Source organism: Thermobia domestica, chromosome 3, assembly GCF_964235325.1.
Source record: "Thermobia domestica chromosome 3, izTheDome1.hap1.1, whole genome shotgun sequence".
Lineage (NCBI taxonomy): Eukaryota > Metazoa > Arthropoda > Insecta > Zygentoma > Lepismatidae > Thermobia > Thermobia domestica.
Genome location: NC_137456.1, coordinates 234955286 through 234969396, shown reverse-complemented (window position 1 = coordinate 234969396; position 14111 = coordinate 234955286). Strand labels below are relative to the sequence as shown.

The window sequence follows — 14111 nt, the reverse complement described above, 5'->3', positions numbered from 1 at the left end:
TTCTCGTGTATTTTTGAGAAAATAAAATTAACTTTTACGGCTTTAAAAATATGTCATTCATTAAAACTTTGACGAAACTGATTGTGTCTATTTTTTGTTTCATTTCTCCTCGATGCCACTTGTAAGGAGTATAGAACTTTAACCCTTTTAGGATTTCCACTTTTTGAGGTAATTTTTTTTACTTTTTTTCAAAGAGCTACTGCTTACTTACTTTCTTTTATCGTAGGATCATGGTTCACACTTCGTTTGTTTCAGGATAGAGCATACTTTCCAACGGTACCACTCGCTTGTCCGTATTACACTAGTTAACAAAGGTTTTGTTACATAAAAGGAAATACCTGTTCTTAAAGGAACTTTTTGCGCTGAATTCGAATATGCACTCGGTTTTTCTCCATCACGTACGATTTTCCCGTAACAGAGGGATTTTCGGGAAAATCCCTCAAAAATTTCCCTTTTCGTTTATTTTACACCTCAAGATCTTGTCCCCTTGCATATACTAACATAGAAATTATACCTAAGTATACTTTGATTCATATTTAACAAACCCTCCAAGTTTCGTAATAATCGCTTTATTTTTTCTAGAGAATTAAATATGTTTGTATGTATACTGTGTGTACTGTTTATTGCACCTTATAGTAATGCTTTCAGATCTCTTAAGTTGAGGTAAAACGTTTTGCTTTATTACCACAAACACATATATAAAATATAATACAATATAATTTACAAGTGTGACAATTTACAATAAACAATAATACAAATGTACCAAAAGGTCATGAAAAGACAATCAAAACTATCACAATATATGAAACTTCCATTGGGTTACAAAAACGTACACTACTTCCTTCTTTTGTAAGAAATGTTGCATTCTCTAACAAGACCCCAACAATAGTCCCCCATCATTGAAGGATCCCATCGTCCCTGGTACCTTTTCTCCATTGCCATTATATCTTGGTGCAATCTTTCCCCGTGTTCGTCGCTGAGAGCACCTAGATTATCAGGAAAGAAGCTGAGGTGGGAGTGCAAAAAGTGGATTTTTAAAGACATCCTACAACCCAACTCTTTGTATTTCTGTATCATGTCCTGTACGATTTCTGTGTAACTCTCAGCTTTGTTATTGCCCAGAAAGTTGCGCAAAACACACTTAAATGCTGTCCAGGCAGCTAGCTCAGCACTGTTTAACTTGCTGTCAAAGCTATCATCAAGCATTAATTTCCTAATTTGGGGACCAATAAACACTCCCGCTGAAATCTTAGCATCACTCAGGTTACTGAACTTATCTCGCAAATACTTGAAACCTTCACCAGATGTGTCCATGGGTTTGACAAAGTTTTTCATAAGTCCTAACTTGATATGAAGTGGCGGTAGTAATATCTTATTAGGATCTACCAAAGGAGCGTATTTGACGTTGCATTCTCCAGGTACGTAATTCACTCTAGGTTTCCATTCCTTCACTTCATAATGTTTGTCATCAGCTCGGCTATCCCATAAACATAAAAAACATTGGTACTTCGTGTAACCGCACTGCAGTCCTAATAAAATACCAACTACCTTGAGATCACAACATATTTGCCAACAATGGTCCTTGTAATTTATAAGATTTAGCAAAGTTGACATGGTGTCATAGGATTCCTTAATCTTCACTGAGTGCGCAAGTGGTATAGAAGGTTTTTTTATTTCCATTATGTAAAAGGACAGCTTTAAGGCTGACCTTTGATGCGTCGATAAATAACCTCCATTCTTCTGGAACGTAAGGAATTCCTATATCCGCCATCAACCCATTTATATCCGTACATACGCACACATAATCTTGCATTGAGAAATAGCTTGAAAATTGAACATGCCTTTTCCTGTACACTGATATGTTCGTTTCTGCATCCAATAAGTTCCAAGTGTATTGTTGACTATTGTAAATATTCATTTTTATGTCTGTGTTTGTAGTAATAAAGCAAATCGTTTTTACCCCAACTCAGGAGATCTGAAAGCATTACTATCAGGTGCAATAAACAGTGCACACAGTATACATACAAATATATTTATTTCTCTAGAAAGAACAAAGCGATTTTTACGAAACTTTTAGGGTTTATTAAATATAAATCAAGGTATACTTAGGTATAATTTCTATGTTACTATATGTAAGGGGACAGGAGCTAGGGGAATAAAATATCTGAAAAAGGGAAATTTTTGAGGGAATTTCCCGAAAATCCCTCTGTTACGGGAAAACTGTACGTGATGGAGAGAAACCGAGTGCATATTCGAATTCAGCGCAAAAAGTTCCTTTAAGATCAGGTGATTTTTCTCATGTAAGAAACAAAAAGTTTCAATTTGTTAACTAGTGTTATTCACCAGAAACGGGAAAATTGGGAAAAACCGTTAAATTTTTCGAAAACATTTTTTTTTCGAAATTTTTTCACCCCTCTGGCTCGGGCCTGGGTTCACTTAGGGATTTGAATATTTTTAAAAGAAATACGTTTTTATATTCATAATATGTGTGCAAAATTTTAATCTTATATCTTGAAAACTAAGGCCGGGAGAATTTTTTGAAAGTCTGAAGGTGACCCATATACAGTATATAGGCTTGCCATACATCCCGGCGTCCCGACCGGTTTCGTGTTTAGTCCCGGTCAGACGGAGAAATTTAGTTTCTAGTCGCAATATTATTTAACAACTTCTAGCGTTTTTCTATAGAGAAACTTATTGAAAAAATCAACTGTGAGGGAACTAATGGTCTGCAAAATGAACTTTGCAATGACTTGCAGTGAATTCTTTGATAAATAAAAAACAATAATTGTGCTTTTTGAGAAAGGTTCAGTCAAGTGAAAAGTATAAGCATGAATAATGTGTAGTAGTTCTTGTTTTCCTCCTATTTTAACAAATTATTTGTTAAATTTTGTCTTGTTAAAAATTGTTTTCATATATGTATATATTTCAGTGGAAACAAGTCTTGAGAGAAATTTTAATACTTACGAACTTAGAACACAAAATCTGAAAAGAAACTTTTGAGACTTAATTACTTCAGACTGATTTCTGCATTATTATTATTATTATTATTATTATTATTATTATTATTATTATTATTATTATTATTATTATTATTATTATTATTATTATTATTATTTGGTACTAGAAATCAAAATACTATCTTTATGCATACTAATATTTATGCAGGGTAAATTTGTTTGAATTCTGAGTAGTTCGCAAGAATAAATCTTATATTAGAATTTTTAATGTGCATGTGTCATGTTAAATTGAAAATTTCTCTCGAGAATTGTCGATAAAATATTGGCATTGACGATGTTCCGGTTTCGAGCTTCAGAAATATGGCATGTATATATATATATATATATATATATATATAAAACAACAAAAGTGTACTGTGTCATTACTAGTTGATCTAGAATCATGGTTTAAACACTATTTTCTTCAGTGTAACGAGCCCAGTTCCTACGGTATCATTCACATGTCCGTATCGTACACCTGAACCGGAAAAGTCGCGAAAACTGGAATTTTTCTGAAAAAATTATCCCCTCGAGCCCGGCCCCGGTTTCCCGTAGGGATCTCAAAAAATTTGAGAATACTCAAAGTACTCACAATCCGTATGCAATGTTTCAATCTGATATCTTGAAAACTAAAGGCGTGAAAATTTTTTGAAATTTGCCTTAAGGAAAAATTAAAAAGTCAGTCCCCTCCGCCCCCACTTAGCACCGCCAAGTTGAACATCCAGTTCCAAAACGCATCTGAGGTGTTCTTTGGTACATCCTTGACTTGACTAATAAAAACAGGCTCTAATACCTGTTATAGAACCTAGAAAGCGGTCAAAGACGATACTACCTCATGGTAACAAAAGTTACCAAAAATCCTAAAAGGGTTAATCTAGAAAGACAATTACATGGTGACGATTCTTTATAATCTGACCACACATCACTCAGCTAAAATCCAACTGACTGGTTATATCCCTTCACAGTATAAAACCATTTTGTTAAGTGTCACAAAAGTAAGAAATGTTCCATGCATACCTAGTTATTTATCATGTTTCCTTTTCTCAATGGCCTGTACAGCATTTAGCAGATATATATTTTGTAAAAAGCAAAAGACAGAGGCAGCCTCCTTTTCTGAGGGCTTATGTTTGTTTGCCCTTCTTCACAGTTAAACAGTGTGGTTATTTTGGAAAGAAAGAAAGCACACAACAGTTACGATGTTTGTTCATGCTTGAAGAAGGTAAATAAAGTGAGGTGACGAGCCCTCGAGTGGTCGAAATGGAAAGGGGGAGGAAAAAAACTTCTCGTCATACGAACGGAATTTTTCATGTGAATTTGTTACAATGTGTAAGCGCGAGAGAGAAAGATTTCCCTACCCTCTCTTTCCTCGTCACCCGTTGAGGAAAAAAAAAGAGCTTCCAAGTGGCCGACTTTTTAAGGCTGCGAGTGTTTGAACATGTTATGCTGTTCTCGAGTGTGCAGTAGATTGATGGGACAAACAACGAGGAAATGGGATGGACGAATAAATCTGAAATACGACACCAAAAAGATGAGAGAATGAGACACAGAGATAGATAGATACCAACACACACATACACTGGGAGAAACAGAGAAAGAGATAAGCGAGAAAAGAAGAGGGTAGACAAGTTTGGTTAAAAAGAAGCACAAATGTAAGTGAAGAAAAAACTAAAAAAAATTGAAAGAAAAACATTCTAGAACACGAGAGCTTAACATATTTATCATTAATGCAGAGATAAAATAAGTAAAAGAATAACGAAAGAAAGAGACAAGCAAACGCAGAGATATAAGAAGTTGAGTACAAGGTGAGGCCAGAAATTTCTTACTCTCACCATAATAGAGATGTGCTAGTGCTAGTAATGTAAAAAATTGCACAATGATAGGTTGGGATCTCATTAATATTGTATTAATTCCTGTCTTTAAAGCTCCTGTTGAATTCATGATACAGCCAAAAAACTAGGCGGCGGAAAATCAAATACTAAGATGTGATGAGGTTTACCCATGTTCAAGGAAAATCAACATAAACGATATACGAAGAGATAGCAGAAATGCAAATCTTATCACACAGTGAAACGCTTAAAAAGAGACTTCAGAAGTGTGTCTATAGATAGTTCCTCGACGACTAGAGAAAACCTGAGTAGCTAGTGCTTGCAGATAAACATATGAACATTGAATGCTTAGCTAGGAAGTTGCACATTGGTGAGGAATCCATTCACATTCTCCATATGAGCAAGTACCAGCATGGTCAATTCCCAGATTGTTGACACCTTTTCAAAAAGAGGAGCTTGTACAACGTGCTCAGAGCATTTTAGATCCCACTATAAGGAAAGCATGTTTTTATAGGTAGATTCAGTGGCGTATTTAGGGGAGGCTTCCGGGCTTAAGTCCCCCCGAAATTTTACTTACTATAGTAAAGTATATGAAATATCTTGCAGAATTTTCACATTTTCAGGCAAAGCCCTCCGAAAGTTAGCAAAGCCACCCCAGAAACCAAATCGTAAATACGCCACTGGGTAGATTACTGACTATGAATGAATGCTAGATGTATCTTTGCAAGTAAAAACTAAGTTGAGTAAAATATGAAAACATATTTCGTATTAAATCGAAAAAAATGCTAAAGTGAAGCATTTATCACGCAAGGTCATGTTTTCCGTCTTCTAGGACCATAAAGGTGTGTGATCTTGGCTCATTACATACACAAAAGGGACTACAATCACAGGAACTTATTACTGTATTTTGAAGTCCATAAAAGAATAGAAGTGAATGACGATGAAAGAAGTGGTGGCAATCGATTATAAGAAGAAGCAGAAGAAATTCAAGAAAGCACATGAAAGTTGTGTTGACTATCAGAAACTCACACGGTCAGTGTATGGACCGTGTACAACACCGATAATCGCCATGTCATTAAGCCGATGATCTGTTCTAGAAACCTTTAAGTATTGAACATTAAGCTCCTTATCACTGTAAATTCTAAAGTAGCTGAATATTTTCGATAATCTGTCACTTAATGAAACTCACGTTAAGCTTGAATTTTTCATGATATCTTTAATGAGGGATTAAAGTTTGATTACAGATTTAGTTACGAAACATAGAAGCTTTAGGCTGTATTTTATTGGAGATATTTGGATACCTGTCGAAATAATAATAACAAAAAGACTTAGACATAGGATAAGGTTGATTGGAAATATAAACAAAAAAACAAAATAAATAATAATTTGATATGCGGATAAAAGATTGAAAAGAAAGAAATAATGGTTGAAATTGTACCAAAGTTGAAGAGGATAGAGATGAAATAATGGTTGAAGTTTATTTGGTAATTCAGCCACTTTGTCTTGTGTCCTACAATTGATGATATCTTTCAAACTTTGTCAGGACTAAAAAAGTCTGTCGTCTGTTTTATATTATTAAATAGAGAGACTTCTATCGGGACTCCGTCTGAGCGAAATTTTCGTTTGTACACAATTAGGGCAGACGAAAATTTCACCTGCACATTTCTGTACAAACGATGTACAAACGTTTGCTACAATTTGTGATGGAATTGAACATGGTGGGGGGCTACCACTTTGTTTTCGTTCTGGCGGCGCCCCTAATTCTGTACAAACGAAAATTTCGCCTACACATTTCTGTACAAACGATGTACAAACGTTTGAGACTATTTCCGATTGAGTCTGAAAAGGTGGGGGGCTGTCAAAATGGACTTGTTTGCTTACCTCTATTGTTATTCTAACAGTCAATCTTACTTTCTTTGTGTATGTACTGCAGAAGTAGCTACATTTTAAAAAGATTTACGATACACTGATATTTGAGTGAGAGTAAATCTGACAATGTTACTTGTGTCATGCTTCTCCTTTTGTCATCGGCTGCAGTTAAGGTTGCCAGAGCGTTCAAAAAGTCTCTATACACCCGAATCGTGCCAAGACAAAGTCGCATTCAAAGTCACATGAAATAAAATTTTATGCGAAGGTTTGCAACACTGCTATATTATCGCCTTGCGTGAAGTTCCTTTCTTAGATTCCAGTCGGAAAAGTGACGTTGAAGTGATTGTTGCATCCAGTTAGCGGTCTCTGAAACAATGGTGTTAACTTTGGAACAACGAATATTCCTGGTTGAACATGTGTTCCGTGAACAAGGTGAGTACAAACAGACAGTCAAAGATAAGTTTGCAGCTAGGTTTCCGGATACACTGTACCGAATCGTCACACTGTAAGGGCACTGATCGATAAATTTAGAGACATTGGAACGGTAATGGACTATGATCGAAGTGGTAGAACGTCAGTGCTCGATGAAGAAAGAATGCTACACATATCGGATGCAATGCAACGTAGCCCCCATAAACCACTTCGAAAACTTGCCCAATAAGTGTTGGTACGGCACAAAAGACGGTTCGTAAGAAACTGCGTCTTTTCCCGTATAAGGTGAGAGCGGTGTAGTTACTTCCTTCCGACAGTGTAAAACGAGTGCAGTATTGTGAATGGTTTACACGGTTTGTTATGGACAAGTCTGACGATGTCTTGGATAATGTTTTTTTTTACTGATGAGGCCTGGTTCCATTTATCAGGTTACATCAATGCCCAGAACTCACGTTTGTGGTGTGCAGAAAACCCACATGTCATACATGAAGTTCCTCTGCATGACCAGAAGGTAGGGGTGTGGATTGCAATATCCAGAAGAATACTCGGCCCCATATTTTTCAGACAAACAATAGATTCAACTCGTTATTGTGAAATTATTCACCAGTTCATGGGAGAACTAACGGAAGACGAAATTCGTAATGCTTGGATACAACAAGAGGGCGCTACAGCACATACAGCTCGCCAATCCATGAGATTACTGCAAAAGGTTTTTGGAGATCGAATAATTTCAAAGGGATTGTGGCCACCTCGGTCTCCTAACTTGACTCCTCCGGATTTTTACTTCTGGGGTTATGTAAAGAATTCTGTTTATAAAGGGAACCCCCACACGCTACAAGAACTCGAAACAGCTATTCGAGATTTTGCTCATAGCATTCCACATGAACAACGTGTGAGAGTATTTGAGAACAAGAAGAAACGTGTGTAAGCATGTTTGGAGGCTCATGGGGGACATTTCCTACATTTGCTGTGAAAATGTGTGTGTATATGCTACGCCCTGTACATAGTGCTTTTATGCCATAAAATATAATAAATTTTGAGTAAAATAATTTTCTCGTTGCTTTGAATATGTGACAATTCAGGTGTATAGAGACTTTTTGAACGCTCTGTATTAATATGCTAGCTGAACGTACTAGCTACGCTATACACACGAAAAATTATAAACTGATGCGCAAATCAACTCTAAACTTTAATTTTTTTTTTATCACAATCTTCAAAATCATTTTAAATTCTCACTAACCGAATTCACGAAAACTGTTTTTGATTGTAAACAGGCTCGTTTTTCTACTAAAAACGGTTCAGTTTTCTATTAAAAATCGGCTTCAGTCACAAATGCAACAGTTTTCAAATTAGAAACAATTTTTTCTGAAAAGCCGAACTGTTTTATAATCTTCCTGGTTTTTGAAAACTCTCTGTCGGTTCTTTTAAAAACCGAAAAACCGTTATTTCTTTTCGCACCAGTAGTATGGAATACCACACAGGGTAGTGGGTGGTCCGGGAACCCTCCCCCGTAAACGCCGTTTTAAACTTTTTTTAAAAACAAATTTTAGCCTTTATATTTCTCCACTGCTTCAATGACTTGTTCAAGCAAATTTGGTTTGCTCAAAGACTTTCAATAGAGAAAGGACAAGCGCATTTAAACAGGTTTTACATTATAAATAATAAAATACATAAAAAATACAATGTACTGAAAATAAGAATAGCACAGGCTATTAACTTTGACAGTTTTAAAATTGGCTAGGTATAACTTTGACAAAAATAATAATGAAGGAATTAAAGAAAAAAAACTTTCGATGGGTATATAGCCCCGGATCCTCCCTGGCAACAGTATAGCTACAAATATTAACATAGTTTAAATTTTTGTTATACTTCACCTTTCGTAAACCTCTCGTGATGAGGAGGGAATCTCATAAATTGTGGATGAAATTAAGAAAAATTAGGGCATAAATAAATTTACAAAACAATCCGAGTAAATTTTGAGATGAGACAATAACTAATCCTTCGGTAATTGAGACGAGAAATAAGTCATTAATAATCGAGACGAGAAAGCCTATGGATTCGCCCCCCCCAAACTATGGATTTGACACTAATATTAATCGTTTTCGATTATTTTTACATATCAACCCACTACCAACTTGTCATATACTAAAATCGCACCCTCCCACTAAAATGGGAATCAAGGTGTATTCTATTGACAAAGCAATATTCTGTAGCTGAACTATTAGTGATAATAACTGGTTTAATGGTCTCCTCCCTCTCAACCTTCATTTATACGCAAAAAAAAAAAAAAAAAACACTAATTTTTTCTCGGAGGGGACTGCGGCGCCCTGAAGAGAAAAGGATTAAGCATTTATATTTTGTTAATTGTCTTGATCGAAACACCGAAACAATGAAAACATTTTTTTTTTATAAAACCAGACATGAGAATGTGTTTACTTCGTATTTTGAAAGGAAACAAATAAATCAGCAAATCTAACATTGTTTTTAATTGATGCAATAAGCATATGATACTGATTGATAGAATTGGATTTGAAGATACAATTGGATTCCTTTTCTATCCACGGGTGTGTGTAAGAAAAATGAATGTTAGAAGGGTCTAGAATCTGAAGGGAATTATCAAAAACACTAAAATTGCTAGGCTGTCTGCTCATTTTTTTTAAATGCCGAATTTCAGCTTTCTAAGTTCAGCGGCTGGTGACTTCCGTTTTATAATCTTCCTAGCGTGTGACAAAGAGTATACACTTCTTAGTACAGAGCTAAAATAAAACTAAGTAATCACGTGACTAACGCTTAATTAACGAATTCTCACGAAATACCGCCCATAGTGACTGGACATTTAGAAAAATTGCTATAAAACTCGTAACACAGTTTACACTCTCTGCGAACAAAAATATTTCATATATATATCTAGTAATACTTCCGATTTCTGTGACAAAAATACGTAGGAAGAATGTGTTTTTTTCAATGAAGCAAAATCTATTTTAAAATAGCTAAAGGTCGAAAGGGGAAAAAGAGGGGGCAATATATGCGGAAGGTGAACAAATCACCCATAGCAACTAAACGCAGATATTAAATATTGTTGCGCTGGAGAAATCAAATTCCTAAACTTGTTATGTCGTTTTGATCTCTTTTTTTTTTCTATGATCTTTTTGTTACCTTTTAACTTCTACTTCAACAAAAGGAACTGGAACATGTCAGGCTGACGAAATTTCATTGTCACTGCTCACCCTTTATATTTATTATTACGTCTGCATTTTTCTTGATATGTTGTCATTTGATTTGCATTGTTGTTCGGAATTTATCATTTTTTTCAGATTAGATTCTTTATAAGACATGGACTTACTGTATTATTGGGTTACAGAAGTTTATAATAATTGATTGAGGTTTTGAGTCTACAGTATTGTTAGCGTTTTGAGTATTGTTAGCGTTTAACGAAAAAATGATTGATTGATTGAGAATTTGAATCTATAATATGGTTAGCGTTTAACGAAAAAATGATTGATTTATTGAGGATTTTAATCTATAATGTTTTTAGCGATTAACGAAAATGATTGATTGATTGATTGAGGATTTGAATCTATAATATAGTTAGCGTTTAACAAAAATGATTGATTGATTGAGCATTTGAATCTATAATTTTGTTAGCTTCTAACGAAAAAATGATTGATTGATTGAGGATTTGAATCTATAATATTTTTAGCGTTTAACGAAAAATTGATTGGTTGATTAAGGATTTGAATCTATAATATTGTTAGCGTTTAACGAAAAATTGATTGATTGATTGAGTTTTGAGTCTATGATATTGTTAGCGTTTAACGAAAAAATGATTGATTGATTGAGGATTTGAATCTATAATATAGTTAGCGTTTAACAAAAAATGATTGATTGATTGAGGATTTGAATATATAATTTTGTTAGCTTCTAACGAAAAAAATGATTGCTTGATTGAGGATTTGAATCTATAATATTTTTAGCGTTTAACGAAAAATTGATTGGTTGATTGAAGGTTTGAATCTATAATATTGTTAGCGTTTAACGAAAAATTGATTGATTGATTGAGTTTTGAGTCTATGATATTGTTATCGTTTAACGAAAAATATTAATGATTAGTCTACTGAAATAGCATTTGACCTTGAATAAATTGCAACAGAATCAATTTCCATGGCGTTCAACTTCTTATGTATCACTTTTTAACATATGCAAAATCGAACAAAATTCTCCCACGGGAAAGTAGTTTTTTTAAAGATTCCATATGGTCGCCAGAGCAAAGAAAGTCATTTATTCATTACTAGGGTGGTAGCAGTAATACATGTTTAGGGGGTAATTTTAGAGTCTGAGTTCATAGAATATTGTTTGTTTTTACAAGAATAGAAGTTCGTCTATTAATTATGTTTTCTTTTCTTCTTTTCAGATTAAATATGAAAATGATTACTTCAATTTTACGGTCTAACTGATCTGGTTCATCATAAAAAAATGGATACTTGTGGACAAATGGACAAATTTGAATTCTTTGTAAAAAAAAAAAAAAAGACTGACTCAAGAGAGTTAATTCAATTGCAAGAACTTTGTGGTGGACAAACACCGTATGCGTGGGTTTCCTCGGTGTTCTCCAGTTTCTTCCCACTTTCTTCATTCCACCATTTCATTCACTTCCCATAATCACCGTCTCCTTTAGCCTAACCGGCATAGCCGTGGGACGTAAAGCTGAAAGATTTCATTTCATTTTTCAATTGCAAGAAAAAGGTGCCAATGGAATTAACCAGGCTAGCAGAAAACGTTGTTCGGATATTATTGCGTCTACCGGAGATTTTGTGCGTTCCTTATGTCGGAAGCGTTTCACAAACAAGAAAGGTATAGAGAGTACTGTCAGGAGGAAATGCAATGAGCTCGAACCATCTACCTCTAGGAAGAGATTGCGTTCCAGTGGTGGTGTATTTAACAGTCAAACTGATTGCTTTTTATGTGGACAGTTTGTAGATTTCAGTGCAAAACATAGCCCTAGATCAGAATCTGAAAGTGTTAAGACAAGTACATTTCCAAATACAGTGCGTGAAATGTGTAAGAAAAGAAATGACCAATGGTCTCTTGAAGTTCAAGGGCGCCTAGAATACCTTGGAAGTGACTTATTTGCAGCTGATTGTGTGTACCATTAATCCTGTAGTGTAAATTTCCGAACCGGAAGGGGGATTCTCTTCAAATATAGACAAAGAAATAGCGAAACGAAAAAAAAAAGAAAAAGAAATCAGGTCGACCTGAAAATATAACATTAGCAGAAGCATTTTATGAAGTACAATTATACGTAAAGTCCATAAGGAATCTAATTAGGGTCTTTCGAAATAGTGTCCCAAAGAATCCACTAGATGGCAAGGTCGATTATAACGTCACAGTAGTAGTTCTCGCGCTATGGTGATGAGAAGGACACGAACATCCAACATATTTACCAGACTTATCTCTTTGCAATTTCTACCTCTTCCGAAGATGTGAGGACATTGCCACAACAGGGAGTCGTGAAATTAAATGATTCGCTTATAGCAAGGCCACGGGTATTCAGTACTCTCCACATAGTTCACAGTGTGTGGTAGATTGTTTTGGAGTCTACTTCGAAGATGCCACTGATGTGCGTTTCTGGTTTATATGCATAAGCGTTATTGTACTTGTAATGTTATTATTAGAGGTAAAAGACGTTTATAACGAACAATTTGTTGTACTTATTTTTCATCCTGATGGGGATATGTACGCTCATCCAACTCTACATGTAGTTTGGGTCGTATGTTAAACTGTAGGTCCACATCTCATACAGTCTCGTTGTTCAACGGGACACTAAACTCCAAATCAACCAACGAGCTAGAAAAAGAGAAGAAAGAAAGAATTTGTTATCTTCAAAAGGTTCCAACAGAGGTGACGACCATTTCTCTTTCATTTCGGGTGTAAATATTATAGACGTATCTGCGCAGCACATATTTATGAGTGTCGTGTACCATCTCTTGCATTCTGGCGATGATGACAATCTATTTGCGAAAAAAGCTTACAGGTTTTCAGTCGTCTACCTGCCAGAGTCAATTCCTATTGAAGATTTATTCAATGGTCGCAGTTGATGGCCTCCAAGTGAGCGATTTATCCTTGTTACTGGGTTTTCTCGTTAAATTTGCTCGTCCAAAGACAAGGAATTACTAATAATAATGTATCTATAAACATCCTGTAGATACCAAGCAAACTGAATCCTTTGATTACAGGAACTCAATGCCGACATGTTGCATGTATTTATTATCTATTACTTGCCTGAATTGAAGGAAACACTTGGTATGCATTGTATACTGAAATAGCCACTCCAACATGTGGAGTTTGGACGAACTACACTGAGAGAAAAAACGTATGCAGGGTACGTAAAAACATAGGTTACATGGGTAAATCCTGTAGTTTTCGGATTTAACTTACAACCCTATGTAACATTCTGCAGTAAACATATAACTGAAAACGTATGTTTTATACGTATTTTCCATGTAAGTGTTCCGAATAAACGTACTTGCCGTACGAAAGAAAGAAGATATAGGTGACCAGGATCTCACATTCAGATGAACGTATATAACATGTTGCTGACATATATAACATACGTATAGGTATGTAATACATGGAAGACTGTTAAATGTCAGATATTCTGCAGGAGCATGATTTAATATCTAAACGGGAAAAGGATAGTATGTATGTAGAATATGGATAATGCAAGCTTCATACAGATTTCCATAATAAAGATAATGATTCCATATATCCATACAAAATACACTGTTCGAATAACGGATTTTTTATATATACTGTCCCGATAACGGATTCTCAGTGTGTTTGTTTGGTCCGATCGTTGCATTACAGTCGATACAACCCTCATAGTTTTTATCATATTATCTTAACATCGACCTATTATTATATGCATTGCTTGCCCTTAATTTTAAATTAATATTACAATAGTATTTTGGAATGCAAGTATTGTATCCTC

The 14111-nt window shown here is 35.0% G+C and overlaps 1 long non-coding RNA gene across 1 annotated transcript in view; it reads right to left on the bottom strand.

The window, feature by feature from the left end:
- LOC145681594 (uncharacterized) overlaps window positions 1-14111 on the bottom strand; it is a 466573-nt gene that overhangs the window by 68465 nt on the left and 383997 nt on the right. The window lies entirely within an intron of this gene.